This window comes from Pristis pectinata, chromosome 27 (genome assembly GCF_009764475.1).
Source record: "Pristis pectinata isolate sPriPec2 chromosome 27, sPriPec2.1.pri, whole genome shotgun sequence".
Classification (NCBI taxonomy): Eukaryota; Metazoa; Chordata; class Chondrichthyes; order Rhinopristiformes; family Pristidae; genus Pristis; species Pristis pectinata.
Genome location: NC_067431.1, coordinates 12731454 through 12746727, shown reverse-complemented (window position 1 = coordinate 12746727; position 15274 = coordinate 12731454). Strand labels below are relative to the sequence as shown.

Below are 15274 nucleotides of genomic sequence, written 5' to 3'. Positions count from 1 at the left end.
ATTACATGACATCAGATACAATTATACTCCAGCTGTTTTACAATAGTAACTTCCTTCTCAAAATTTGCTGATACTTGTTGAGATTAGCAACCTGAAACTTGAACCCTACTCCCCTCTCGTACCTGGCAGAACCTACCTGTCATCTTACATGCCTCCTCAGTCCACCAATCACCTCAGAATCCTTTCTCGCCATTCCCCTTCTCTTTATACTGGCCATCTCACTTCTCCATTCTCAACCCTGATGCAAAGTTTAGACGTGAAATGTCAACAACTCCTTTCCTCCCACAGAAGCTGCTTGACCTGCTGAGTTCCTCCTGCAGATTGTTTGTTGCAACCTGAGAAAATGTGTTGTATTGACAGAGACACTGCATCATAACAGACCTACTGGAAAACAATTCCATTTGGAACTGATCCTTTTTTTGAGGGAAAGAAGGAATGAATACAATGCTCATCAAGATGACAGGATTATTTTGGCATTTGTATAAGGTTTCCCCATTGTATACTTAGAAGTTTAAATATAACCAAGTAAAGCTAATATTCCATGCTGAGAAACTGCCTCTATCCAAAATCATATACTGTAATTCCTATTTAACCATCTTCAATTACCTTTAGGAGAATTACTAGAGGAAGGTTGTAATTATTCAAACAGATGAGAGACAAAAGAGAAAAAAAGGCTCCTCTTGCCTGCTTAATCATTCAATAATTTTGCAGCTGATCTTTAAGAGCAATGTCACTCTTTCACCAATGCTATATCCCTTTATTCTCTTAATATTTAAAAATCTCTTGACCTCTGTCTTGAATATACTCAAGGACTGAGCCTCCACAGCCTTATTGAGTGAATCCAAAAATCCACTAGCCTCTGACTGAAGAAATTTCTTCTTCTCCCAAAGCCTACAGAGTTGTTGCATCATGTATAGCTTGTATCACACCTTGTACAGCTTGCATTAGTCTCTTACACCCACTTGTCACTTAGATAAGAGTGCTTGACATTTAAATAAATCAAATTGCTATAACTGTGTGATTGATTCTTCACTTTAACCATTGCACTGCTGATATACTTCATGAAATTTTAGATTCCACATATAGCATTACAATATTTATTCCACAATTTGAATTACAATCATATGCCCTATACTGGTCAAAACAATGATAATATTATAATAGCAGAAATGCTAATCATTTTCAAGTACTCTCCATTTCCACTTCAGGAATATGGTCTATGAACAGGTGAAACTGAAATGATTGTATGATAAGCAAGGTGCAACATGTAGAAAACCTTGACTTCATATATAGTGCCAATGGGACCTTTGCACATTCCGTAGTGTTTGACAGCCAATGAAATATTTATGGAGTGCAATCCCCATTTGTAGTGTAGGAAGCACATCAGCAAAGTCACATGCAGGAGGGTCCTCAAACAGCAATGTAATAATAACCAAACAATCTGTTTTATTGCCATTGATTAAAGGATGTCAGGTCACAGAAGACTGCCCTCCTCTTCAAACAGTGCAGTGGAGCCATTTAGGTCCACTGAGAATGCAGAATGAGCCCATTGTCTGAGCCCACTGTGAACAGTTCCCTTATACAATGAGATGGACGATGACCTCACGATCTACCTTGTTGTGACCTTGCACCTTATTGCACTGCACTTTCTCTGTAGCTGTGACACTTTACTCTGTACTGGTATTGTTTTTACCTGTACTACATCAATGCACTCTGTACTAACTCATTGTAATTGCACTGTGTAATGAATTGACCTGCACGATCAGTTTGTAAAACAAGCTTTTTCACTGTACCTCGATACAAGTGACAATAATAAACCAAAACCAATACCAATACCAAGAAGGATTCTTCCAACAGGGAAGCCCTCCTTGGTACTGAAGAGTCAGCTTAGATCAGACACTTAGTATTCTGAAATAGCAACTGACTGAGAGACAAAAGGGTTTCAAAGGCTAGGCCAGGACTGGCATTTTAGAAAAGGAACATTCTTTTTGATAGGTCATTACCGATATATAGCGTAGCCAACAATTAAAGTGAACCAATCTTGGTTTTATGGTTTTAAAACTACCTTACAACTATCATGTTTGCATCCATTTAAACTGCTTCCCAGTGACTTTTGCAATTTAATCTTTTTCTGTTTCTTTCATTACTAGTTTAATCTGTGGCCAGTGTAAAGAGGGGAGGGGGTGGTAGTGGTATGACCCCTCAGGCCTTCATTACTTAAAATTTGGCATGGATTTATTTTCCAGAAATCAGTTATGATAAAGCTGATTTCAGCCTGTGCTAAGGTCTGATATCATTTTTTGCCTTCCAAGTTTCTCACCTTCTTTACCAGAGATGCAGAAGGTTACCCCTGACCAGGTGACTTTTCTCCCTGCATGAGGAATAGAATTGAACACTGTAGATACTGCTCCAGTGCAGACATCAAACCCAGACTAGCCCGTCTCCACATAGTCTCCACATACTATATATCCATCCATCTATTCTTTAGATGTGCCTGGGCCCTTAGATCAGTTACGGCAAACAAAGTCAGTTTTCCTATCGCATCCTAACTCATGACACGCCCAGAACCAGATGCAGATTCCACTGATCAGTTTGGCTCAATACCCATGTGGATGGAGAGTTTGTCCAGTGAGTATCAGGGAAGCAGTGAAACAATGAGCAATTGCAGCCAGCTCCCTTATAATATCCTGGCTCATGATACTTCACAGTAATGATCCCGCTTTGTCAGTATCTGTTTCATGAATTCAAAATGGACCGGCTGATATTTTAGCAGTCTGCACATTCAGCCAGTGAACATAAAATCTTTTGGCTGATTACTCCTGTAGGATTTTTCGGGAGTCTTCTATTATGAGTAAGCTTTGGTTGTGATCTGATTTATATCACTTTGTTGGAATTTCATCCATTTGCAAATTTTAGGGGAACCAACAAATTTTATGTTCTTGAAGTTTTATTCTAGACACTTTTGTTCTTAACTTAGTATTTTCAACTACGTTAAGTAGTGAGCCACCCCAATAAACCAGAATACAGCTTGGGCTGCCCAATAGTTGGCTAATTTAGAATGTGTCCAGGGATCAACTGGAAAACCACAGTTATTATATTTGACTCTTTGACTTTGGAAGGTAAGAGAATAAACAATGTTTTGCACCTGACTTAAAACTATAAGTTGTGAATCAAATTCACTAATCTGTAAATTGACAAATAGTAGACCATAAACTGACAGTGCTTAGCCCTTTCTTGATTGGTAAATTATCTCTCCTTTGAGAAAGTAATGAATGAATTATACTGACCATTCTAAACTTTAAGGTGATCTAGAGCTGCTATTTTGAATATTAATTTTGTTTGAAGCAATCTCTGCAGCCTTTTTGTTTTATTAAAAGAATAACCAGATGGTATAACCAGAGTTAAGTTAATTTCAGTGTCTCTCCTGCATTAAAAAAGAACAATATTCAAACAAACCCCACTGGAAGCTGTATTTGAATTGAATGTCTTCCCATGTCCGTAGGGATATGTCCTAGAAAAGGCCTAATTTTTTCCCATTCAATTTCAGGTGGATATGAGGTGAGAAGAGTGACAAATTCCTCCCAAGTTTTTCCAGTCATTTCTTTATTAATAGGATAATGGAGCTAGATGCTATTGTTAAGATCCATGCCTTAATATCACATGAGATGCTTTTTATTTAATTTCTCATGTGACATAGGGATTGTTAGAAAGGCCAGCATTCATCGTGCATCCATAATAGCCCTTGAAAAGTGAGTTGCCTATTTGAACTATTCTAGTCTATCAAGTGAAGAAGCCCCCCTAGGTACTGTGGGAAGGGAGTTCTGGGACATTCATCTGGTGATGATAGTGATATATTTTCATGTCAGGATGGTGTTTAAATTTGAAGAGAACTTAGAAGTGGTAATGTTCCCATGAATCTACTGTTGTCAAAATCAAAGTCACGTCTATTGTCATATACACAAGTACATGCATGCACAGGTGCAATGAAAAGCTTATTTGCAGCAGCATCACAGGCACATAGCATCAGATAAGCAGCATTCACAAATAAAACATAAATTAAACATAAATTGTACACAATTTTTACAAGAAAAAAACACAATTATTGCTGTCCTTGTATGTGAATTAAATGTCATGGGTTTGTGACATGGTGTTAATGGAGCCACAGACTGCTAATGCTAATGAGCCCTAACTCTATCAATTTGCCCATTGTACATTGTTGAAAGCTTTGGAGTATCAAGACAAGAGATACTTACTGCTCTGATAGCCACAGTATGTAGGTAGCAGTTCGATTTTCTCTTGCTAGAGATGTTCAATGCTCGGCACTTGATCATCTTGTGGAAGAAATGTTACGTATGACTTGGGAGTCCAGACACCACGGGAACTGCAGCAGTAGAAGAACAATGTCCCATACCAGCAAATCAGGGACATCAAGGTGGCCTTGCCAGCATTCCCAAAGGAAAGAACATAAGGAATGGGCAAAAGCACAGGCCATTTGACCCTCAGCCCCTCACTTGGTTGGAACAAATCTGGAAAAATACCCTTGCATTGCATCAGTATTTTCAGGACCAATTGTTCATGTTTATCTTGATACATTGAAAGTATAACAGAAGGGTGTCTGTAAACACCGAGACTCATTGAGCAAGGGCAAATTGTTATCCTATGATCTATGTTCACTTTTGAGGAATACAGATACCACAGGGGTCTAATTTGCAGAAGGATAAACACAGCATTTGGTAAACTATCACTTTAAAAGCATTAAGTTCTTGCCTGTCTTGTCTAGTAGTTGTATGATGAAATGCAAAGTACTGAGTATGGTTGGTAAATAAACCACTCAACATTGATAAATTCCAAAAGAGAAATGTAGGATAAAAATCTTTGGATGCAGTTTGACAGTTGCCTGAAGTTCACCCTGTTGTCTGTCTGACATCCAAGTTGGACAATTACCATTAGAATCTTCTATTATGGTTACTAACTTTGCCTAGAAATACCCCACTTGACTCCAATCTCACTCTCCATCTGCCCCCAACTCCTGCTGTCATACCACCCTTATCACAGCAATTGAAAACCTTGCCCTCTGATTAGCTGATTCCTACTTCAGTCAAATATTCTTCTCTCCCTTGTCTCATGTGTTACTTTATGGGTCTGGTTTATCTTCTGCCCCAGTTGCTCACTGTATTAGATGGGTGGTTAATCTTTAACTCCTGAAAACTCAAAGGGAGCTGGCATCCTTTCTTTCCGGTAGGGTTTTGAAGGTCCTGATCAATCTTATTGAATGGAAAATCCATTCTCCACCTGAATTCACAACATGATCTGAAATGGTCTGTATCAGAACAGCTAAAACTAATGACTGGAAATTCCTATCAAGCACGTCCCTGAATTCCTGCTGGACAAGGTTTTATATGGGGAGCAAAACCGGCAAAATGTACTGTTTCCTGAATGACAGCCCCTTGCCCGATTCCACAAGTACAAATTTCCTGAATTGATCTTAAATGATGTGAACTTAAGGACATTATAAAGCACAAAATACGCAACAAATCTGTTCCTCTCATAGATGATGTTCAGACTCAACCGGACATATTTAATCACCTCAGGAAAAATGCTGTCCCACAAATCTGACCTCTAACTATTGCACTATCACTTGCTTCATTCACTTGACATCTTATGTCAAATCTGATACTGCTGGTTCTTTTCCCCTGAAGCCTAACTGGAATATGCTAATTAAGATCAGCAAGCAATACCAGAAATGTCAAAAATCAGCAATGTTTAAATGTATTATTTATATATTAGTGAATAATAAATTTCTATGTATATATAGATGAGTGTTATGTATTATAAATGTAATATATACTCCAATATTACAATATGGATTGCACTTTGAAAATATATCATAGAGTCACAGAGTTATACAGCATGGAGACAGGTTCTTTGGCCCACCAGGTCTGCACTAGCTATCAAACATCCATTTACATTAATCCAACACTAATCCCATTTATTTTCTCTATTTTCCCATTAACTCCCCCCAGACCCTATCACTCACCTACATACAAGGGGCAACTTACAGCAGCCAATTAATCTACTAACCAACATGTCTTTGGGATATAGGAGGAAACCAGAACACCCCGAGGAAACCCATGCAGTCGCAGGGAGAACGTGCAAACTCCACTCTGACAGGAACATCAGTCAGAATTGAACCCAGGTCGCTGGACTGTGAGGCAACAGCTCTGGTAGTGTGCCAATGTGCCACCCCCATCATTAGCCATAAAGTATATTGCAATATCCTAAAAGAGGTTTGACAGGCACTATATAAGTATAAGTCTTCCTTTCGTCACATGAAAGCTAAATAATGCCCTGAAATTATCTTTCATCTTGCAGATGTGTTTTGTTGCTTGCAGAATGAATGCCTTGTAACCACACTACCCAGCCCCAAAAGATAACAAAATTGGCTGCAGTCTAGCATGCGACAGCGATAGTGTACTTTCTACACAAAAAGATGCTTTAAATTGTGACCTGCATGGGTCCCAATGGGAACACTCCTAATTTATCACCATTGCAATTTGGTGAGCTGCAATCAAAGGAGGACATTGGCCATAAAGCACACTCCTCCTGACAGCCAGATAAGAGAGAGAGTGCAGGGAGAGTGCATTGTGACTCTGAGACAGATATTGAAGCACTGCTGAACAAGATACAACCAGGAGAAAGCACTGAACAATGGTTTAAAAAATATCATGGCAATATCACCAGGTGAATTTTGCTGCTGGTCTTTAATATTGGCCTATGCGCACACACACACAGAGGCACCAAGGCACACACACACTACCACCCACAGTGCCACATTGTTACTCAGACACAACAACCCTGCCCCCTCATCTGCCCCCTATTATTGCCACATCAAGCAAGCCTTTAAACATCATAAAAAGGCTATCTTCCTTTGAGGCAGAAATTGGCAAGGAAAAAAAAGAGAAAAGCAAATAAACTGGAAATCTGAAATAAAAACCAAAAATGCTAGAAATACTGGATCAGGCAGCATCTGTGGAGAGAGAAGCAGACTTAATGTTTCAAGTTGATGACCTTTCATCAGGACCTAACCAGAGGTACCTACTTCAATGACACAATTGTCTCAATTTCACAAAGAAAAACCCAGCACTATGCTATCTAATTTCAAAGAATCTGTTTTCCTATGTCAATTTTGTATTTACGTTGCATATTTAGTGCAGTAACCTGACTCTCACAAGAAGTAGTATGATATTTTTCTGGAGACTATAATCTCAGATCATTTCCCTCGTATGGAAGCTGTGAAACCAATGCTTGAAAATCTATTGAAATCTACTTGATGAAAACCTTATTATTCAGAGAGGTAGAGAGCCCACCTCCACATGCTTTAAATTTTGACTACTGCATGAGGGATTCTTTGCTTGTTTGCCAGAACAATATGATGTGCAGGATTCTTGGAGGGCTAACTCTGGCTCAGTTGAAAGCACTCTTTTGCTTCTGTGTCAACAGGCTGGATTCAAGTCCCTACTTCTAAGACCTGAATTCTAGTGCAGAACCGAAGGAACGTTGCATTGTTGAAGTTGTTACGTCTCAGATTACATCAGGGCTCTGCCTGCTCTCTCAGGTAGATAAAATAGATTCCCGAACACCATTTTGAAGGACAGTGCAATTACTTCTGGTGTCCTGGCCAGTATTGATCAATCAATATCACCAAAAAAACACATTACTTTTCATTATCTCAATGCTAATTATGAAACATAAACAGTGGAAACCAGTGCTAGCTCTCCCATATTACAGCATTTGAGAACTACTTCTTTCTTTTTCAATCAACCATTTTATTAGTTTTCAAATTAATACAGATTAATACATAACATCAATGTTTGTACATGTGATACAAAGAGATCAGGAGAACAATCACGGCATAGATAATCATAAAGAACAATAAAATATAAAAAATCTGTAGATCCAGTGATCTCTTAGTAAATGAATATAATATAAAAGAAAGGAAAGAAAAAGATTTATTATATAAATCAAAAAAGAAAGAAAAAAAAAACAAATCAATAAGAAAAATTATAAACAATATATCAAACCAAACGAAGCTAAACAGAAAAATTTCAAAAAAAAACAAACAAAAAAAAAGACTGGACTAAAATTTCTCAGTAGAAACAGAACAATATTATGTCATCAGCTCCACTCCTCTGAGACAACTACTTCATTGTCTACAAATTCTTTTGGGAACTCCAGATTTTGTAAAAAGGTGCTATAGAAATGCAATATTTTTCCCCAGAATGATGTATGTTTGTCCAGAGCCTGAACAGTAGCTGTCAGTGGAGACCCCACAGACTATTGTAGAAATGCTGCTCCTGTCAGTGTAGGAATTCTAATGCTTTGTAAGTGACATCATAGTGCCTTTCTACTAACTTTATCTGTGTGCATGAATAAGGAGTAGGTGATAATAGAATTCTTAGTGTGCTCTGTTTAAATTCCATTTGTCAAACATAATCTTTTCAGAGCAGATAATTATACAAGAATAATCCAATAGCTTCTCTGATTAAAAATGTATCTACCTTGTGTTATTGATATACATAGACTGGAGTCCATTCTTATTGCTGTCTCTGGGAATTGAAACAAAGTTTGTTATGGTCATGGGCAAATTTGAGAATGGCGATCTTCTTGACATTGTGAGGGACCTGGGTGGATTTTATGTTGTACAAGAGATACCATGGTACTGTATATCAGAGTGTAGGAGTGAGAGGGGAAACATACCTTCTGCTCATGAGAATTCAAAGAGTAATCCTTTCATAAACCAGTTAGCTTTTGTCAGGATGCTGCTCTCAGAATATCATTGAAACATGTGCTTAGAATTTCCAATTTATGTGTATTGTATTTCTTCACTGAAATATTACAGTGAAACAATTCCACAATCTTTCTCCCCAGGAATTTCACTAAGATAGACTGAGCAAGGTTTTCATCATCATTATGAGTAGCTGATATCGTAAGGCCTATTGAATTTTTAAAAGCTCATTTATCTATTGCCTTAGGTCTAAACATGGGTCAGAAATAGTAATATGCATTATGGCTTCCAGTTCCACAGATTTATGTGTACTTGCATCTTGGTTAGTTTTACAAGTCAAAGTTCCCAGATTGACCACTTTCTGTTTGCTTGAATCATCCAGCTCATGGTACAAGTTGTGCTCAGCTGCTCCTGCACACTGATCGAATTTTTAAGAGAAGTTGATGCAGAAAATTCTACACAAGCAGCATCATATAAAAAGTGACTGATCATAGCTGGAGCAACTTAATAATCATTATTCACTTCTGTTGGGTAATGTTGGGTATGAAAACTGTTATTTTAACTTTCTGTCACAGATCCTGGCAACCCTGCTTTGCATCTATGATATTTATGTTTTTAGTTCAGATTTGCAACATTTACCACATATTAATCCAGAAATGCTACTTAAGTATGATTACAAGCTGCTGGGTGTTCAGATGCTGTGTATTAAAAGTAGATATGTAAAGGAAAGCTTTAGGCCTTTTTTACAATAAATAGGGACCATGAAGATTGCAGTTTAGTTAAATAGTTTCTAACGAATGCATCTTGTTTTCCAGTTCAAGCATACGGCCAGAATGAATGAAGTTATCAGATGTATTTTTTCTAGGAAAGAGACCATTCCTCTTCATGATGGATCCATTTATTACCTTTATCTTGTCATTACTTATTCAGGATTATATAGTGTCAAAAATAGGCAGTGAGTAATGTGGTCATGGTGTTTACTGATAAAAACATGTTTAAGATAATATCCTACCTCTCTACTGGTCAACAATGTGAAGAATATTAACAGCAGATGAAAACATCCACTTCAATGCTTGCTGCAAGGTGAATTAAGACTGAATAAAGCTGTTTCTGTTTCCTTTCTTTCTGTGGATATAATATTGAGTTGCCTTTATATTTTTCAAGCATTGGCAACTGGGAAAGGAAGAGCTTATCAGGAAAAGAAATAGACGTCCATCTCACTTACAATTTGAATCTATTACATTTTGACTGCAATCCAGGCAGTTATATGACTTTTAATCATAAAAAAACAAGATTCTTGCTTTACTCTTTTGTTTTGAAAAATATATGTTTCATTTTGTCTCTCCCTGCAGTCTGATATTTTCATTACATTGTTATTTGAATTACTGTATTTGTTTATTTATGTCTGTTAAAAGCCATTTGAGAACTATAGATCTAAAAGCAAATGAAAGTAAATTGCAGATTCCACATTATATTCCCCAATATTAGATTGTGCCCTCCCAACACTGCCATTTGTAAATCACTTCATCATATAGGATGATACAATAGAGAACGAGAAAATTCAATCCATTGTGCCCTTTGAGAGCACTCAAATGAGTTGTATATCCACCCCCTTTCCCTGCACACAGGCAATGTTTTACAAGCAATCATCCAATTCCCTTCTGTAAGTTATTACTGAATTTGTCGTCACCACAGTTTCAAGCATTGCTTCCAAGATCATAACAATGATCTGTGTTAAAGAATAAACATTCTCATTTTGGAGACATAAGAGACTGCAGATGCTGGAATCTGGAGTAACAAACAATCTGCTAGAACTCAGTGGGTTGAGCAGCATCTGTTGGGAGGAAAGGAATTGTCAATGTTTCAGGTTGAAACTCTGCATCAGGACTGCATCTCATCTCATCTTGCTCCTGACTATTTTGCTAATTATCTTAAGATATCCCGGACAATTTGTGCACACACCCTGCAAGAAAACTAACTTGAAATGTTTACTCATTTTATCTTTCATTAGATGCTGCTTGACCTGCTGAGTGATTCCAGCATTTTCTGTTTTTACTTCAGATTACAACCAAAAAAAATCATTAACGGTTTCTAAATTATAATCATGGGCTTTAAAGAATCTCTGCAGAATTTCCGGAGCCTTCTCTAGCTAAAACTCTTTGTTAAAGATCTGCAAAAAATCCAGCTGGAGATCCAAGTAGTTTTTGCTCTGAAACATAAAAGAAAACAAAATTCAGATAGAAGAATTATTGGAATAACTCAGATATTAGGCAGTATGTGAGTGGGGAGCAGATAGCTTCTTGACTTGGATATGAATATTCTACATTGAAATCATTATGAAAAACCTATTCCAACTTTCCTTTAGATTTTTTCCTTTATGCTTTAGTTTACAATTTGGTTGAGGACTAGATTTGTTCTCCCACCATGGATGCTGGAATAGTTTCTTGACCTTATTTAGGCAAAGGGTTAGATTTGTATTCTAAATTGAAGTGAGGAAAGGATAAAGGAGGATGGTCATGATTTTGGAATGCCTTTGTTAATTTTTCATGCGATACTCTTCCAGTATAAAATCAGTGCTTTCCATGTGGACTTCTCACCCACACATTTTCACCCCCAAAATTAGCTCCCTACAATCCATCTTCTAAATGGGATGTTCAAGTAAACTTTGTGCAAATATTGTAGACCACCGAGCAACTGAATAACTGAAGGAGACTAATATTTCATGATTTACATTTCAGAGGCTGAACATTTGTTCAGCTGTACTCCAGAATATATTATTCTAAACCAAAGAGTTGATTGAAAACATCAAGGAAAACAAGAAGTGATTTAAAACTTTGAAATGTGACAGAAATAATCCTATTCTGGTTAAAACAATTCTTCACATTAAACCTCCAATGTTTTGTTTCACTGTGGCCTGTCACAATAATTATACAGAGGAAAAAATAAAATACTGGGGATTGAATTCTAACAATGTCATGGTACAGGGAGTATCAACACTAGCTGATGTTATGTGTTTATGCAAGTACATAAGAATTTCATATCGATCCTCAGAGGTGCCACTACAGAAAGCTGTTTTTTGGAACAGATGTGACACTAGAGGTGTTGAAAATAACCAATGCTATCATGCACTGTAAAAAGAAATGACCAGGATAGAAAAAGACTTTAAGTAACACTTGGCTCTTCAGTTCAATAGGTCCTTCATATGATGTACTGGTAAAATTGTCTCATAGACATTCTTGTTAATTTGAAACATACCTGTTAATTTTGCCTTTCAGCCCATCATGACTATGCTGACGATCAAATACCTATCCATACTAACCCCATTTGCCAGCACTTGGTCCATAGCTTGTTATGCCTTGGTGGCTGAAATGCTTCTCCCGCTGCTTCATAAATGTTGTGAGAGTACCTGCCTCCACCACCTTCTCAGACAGTGTGTTCACAAGATCACAAGATAAGGGAGCAGAAGCAGGCCATTCGGCCCATCGAGTCTGCTCCAAGGAAAGGGAAATAGAAATGAGAAATGGGGAATGGGGGAAGAAGAAGAAAAAAAAACTATTCTAATCCCAATTACCGGTCTTATCCCCATATCCCTTGATATCTTGACTATTTAGATATCTATCTATCTCCTCCTTGAACACCCCCACTGATCTGGCTTCCACTGCTGTACGTGGCAAGGAGTTCCACAAATTCACCACCCTCTGGCTAAAGAAATTTTTCCTCATCTCTGTTTTGAAACTGTACCCTCTAATTCTAAGATTGTGCCCTCTGGTCCTGGACTCACCCACCAAGGGAAACAGCCTAGCCACATTTACTCTGTCCTTTCCTATCAATATTTTAAATGTCGCTATGAGGTCCCCTCTCATTCTTCTGTACTCCAGTGAGTACAGTCCAAGAGCCGACAAACGCTCCTCATACGTAAGCCCTTTCATTCCTGGAATCATCCTCGTAAATCTCCTCTGAACCCTCTCCAACGTCAACACATCCTTCCTAAGATGTGGGGCCCAAAACGGCGCGCAATATTCCAAATGAGGCCTCACTAGTGCCCCGTAGAGCCTCATCAACACTTCCTTACTTTTATACACTATACCTCTCGAAATGAATGCCAACATAGCATTCGCTTTCTTTACCGCCGATCCGACCTGGTGGTTAACCTTTAAGGTATCCTGCACGAGTACCCCCAAGTCCCTTTGTACTTCCGTGCTTTGGATTTTCTCTCCTCCTAGATAATAATCTGCCCGCTTATTTCTGTTTCCAAAGTGTACAACTGCACATTTCCCTACATTGAATCTCATCTGCCATTTCCTTGCCCATTCTCCTAAACTGTCTAGGTCCCTCTGCAACCTTCCTATCTCTTCAATACTCCCTACTCCTCCCCCTATCTTGGTGTCATCCGCAAACTTAGCCACGAAACCATTTATTCCATCATCCAAATCATTAATGTACAAGGTAAAAAGGAGCGGTCCCAACACTGACCCCTGCGGCACACCACTAGTAACCGGTAACCAACCAGAACGAGATCCTTTTATTTCCACTCTTTGCTTCCTGTCAACCATCCAATGCTCCACCCATTCTGTTATCCTACCTGTAATTCCATGACCTCTCATCTTATTAATCAGTCTCTTGTGAGGCACCTTATCAAAGGCCTTTTGAAAGTCTAAATACACAACATCTACCGCCTCTCCCTTATCCACCTTACCTGTGATTTCTCAAAAAACTCCAATAGGTTGGTCAGGCAGGATCTTCCCTTCACAAAACCATGTTGGCTAGGACCTATCCTGCCCTGCGCCTCTAGGTATTCCGTAACCCTGTCTTTGAGGATAGATTCCAATAACTTCCCCACCACTGACGTCAGACTAATAGGTCTGTAATTTCCTTTATGCTGCCTCCCACCTTTCTTATACAAAGGAACTACATTTGCGACCCTCCAGTCCTCCGGAACCACGCCGGAATCTATCAATTTCTGGAAAATAATAGCCAATGCCTCCCCTATCTCTAAAGCCACCTCCTTCAGAACCCGGGGATGCACCTCATCCGGTCCAGGAGACTTATCAGTCTTTAGTCCATTTAGTTTTCCTAGCACCTTCTCCCTAGTAATCTTAACTGAACTCAATTCCATTTCGTGAGACTCCTGACTAACCGGCACATTGCTGATGTCCTCCACGGTGAAGACCGATGCAAAATATTCATTCAATTCCTCTGCCATCTCTCTATCATCCATTATAATAGCTCCTGCACCGTTATCAATTGGTCCTATATCAACCCGTGTCTCTCTTTTACACCTTATGTATTTAAAAAAACTCTTAGTATCCTTTCGAATGTTATCCGCCAACTTCCTTTCATAATTCATCTTTTCTTTCCTAATGACCTTCTTAGTTTCTCTCTGCAGGTTTTTAAAAGCTTCCCAGTCTTCTGTTTTCCCACTAATTTTTGCTTCTTTGTACGCCACCCCTTTTGCTTTTATTTTAGCCTTCACCTCTCTCGTTATCCACATTTGTGCCTTTTTACCATTAAAAACCTTCTTTTTTCTTGGAATATATCTATCCTGCAATTTCCTTATTTCCTGTAGAAATTCCTTCCATTTCTCCTCTGCCGTCCCTCCAGCCAGCTTACTCTTCCAATCAATTAGGGCCAACTCCTCTCTCATACCATTGTAATTTCCTTTGTTCCACTGAAATATCGATACACCAGTTATCAGTTTCTCCTTCTCAAACTTGAAACTGAACTCAATCATATTGTGATCACTGGTTCCCAGTGGTTCCTTTACCTTTAGTTCCCTAATCACCTCCGGTTCATTACACAGCACCCAATCCAAAACAGCCGATCCCCTGGTGGGCTCTTCAACAAGTTGCTCCAGAAAAACGTCCCTTAGACATTCCACAACTCACTCTCCTGAGTACTACCGCCATTCTGGATTTCCCAGTCCACCTTCATGTTAAAATCCCCCATAATTATCTTCACATTGTCACTCTGGCATGTTTTTTCTATCTCAAACTGCAACTTATCGTCCACTTGCTGACTGCTATTAGGGGGCCTATATATGACTGCTACTATTGTCCTTTTACCCTTGCTATTCCTTAGCTCCACCCACAAGGATTCCACCTCCTCTGACCCAATATCCTTCCTTTCTATCGATTTTATATCACTACTAACCATCATGGCCACACCTCCCCCTCTGCCTACCCGCCTATCCTTCCTATACACTGTGTACCCCTGGACATTCAGTTCCCAATCACATCCATCATGAAGCCATGACTCGGTGATTGCCACAATGTCGTATTTATTAACCTGTAGTTGTGCCACTAGGTCATCTACTTTATTCCTAATGCTACGTGCATTTAAATACAGTACGTTTAGTCTGGTATCTGCTATTAATTTTGTTGTACTTCTATTGTTCAGCAGATTATCCTGGCTTTCCACCTGTCTATCCTTCTTACCATCTTCACTACATACTACCTTAGACATGTTCCTATATACCTCATCCCCTATCCT

At 38.6% G+C, this 15274-nt stretch overlaps 1 protein-coding gene across 9 annotated transcripts in view; it reads left to right on the top strand.

Annotated features, from left to right (window-relative positions):
* The window catches only part of LOC127583558 (galactosylgalactosylxylosylprotein 3-beta-glucuronosyltransferase 1), a 174720-nt gene that overhangs the window by 98985 nt on the left and 60461 nt on the right, over positions 1–15274 (top strand). For 3 of the 9 annotated variants that reach the window (XM_052039668.1, XM_052039667.1, XM_052039665.1), the window contains one exon: positions 6103–6224. The exons of the other annotated variants lie outside the window; for them this stretch is intronic. The gene's annotated coding sequence lies outside the window, so the exon portion shown is untranslated. The remainder of the gene's footprint in view (positions 1–6102; positions 6225–15274) is intronic. 9 annotated transcript variants of the gene reach the window in all.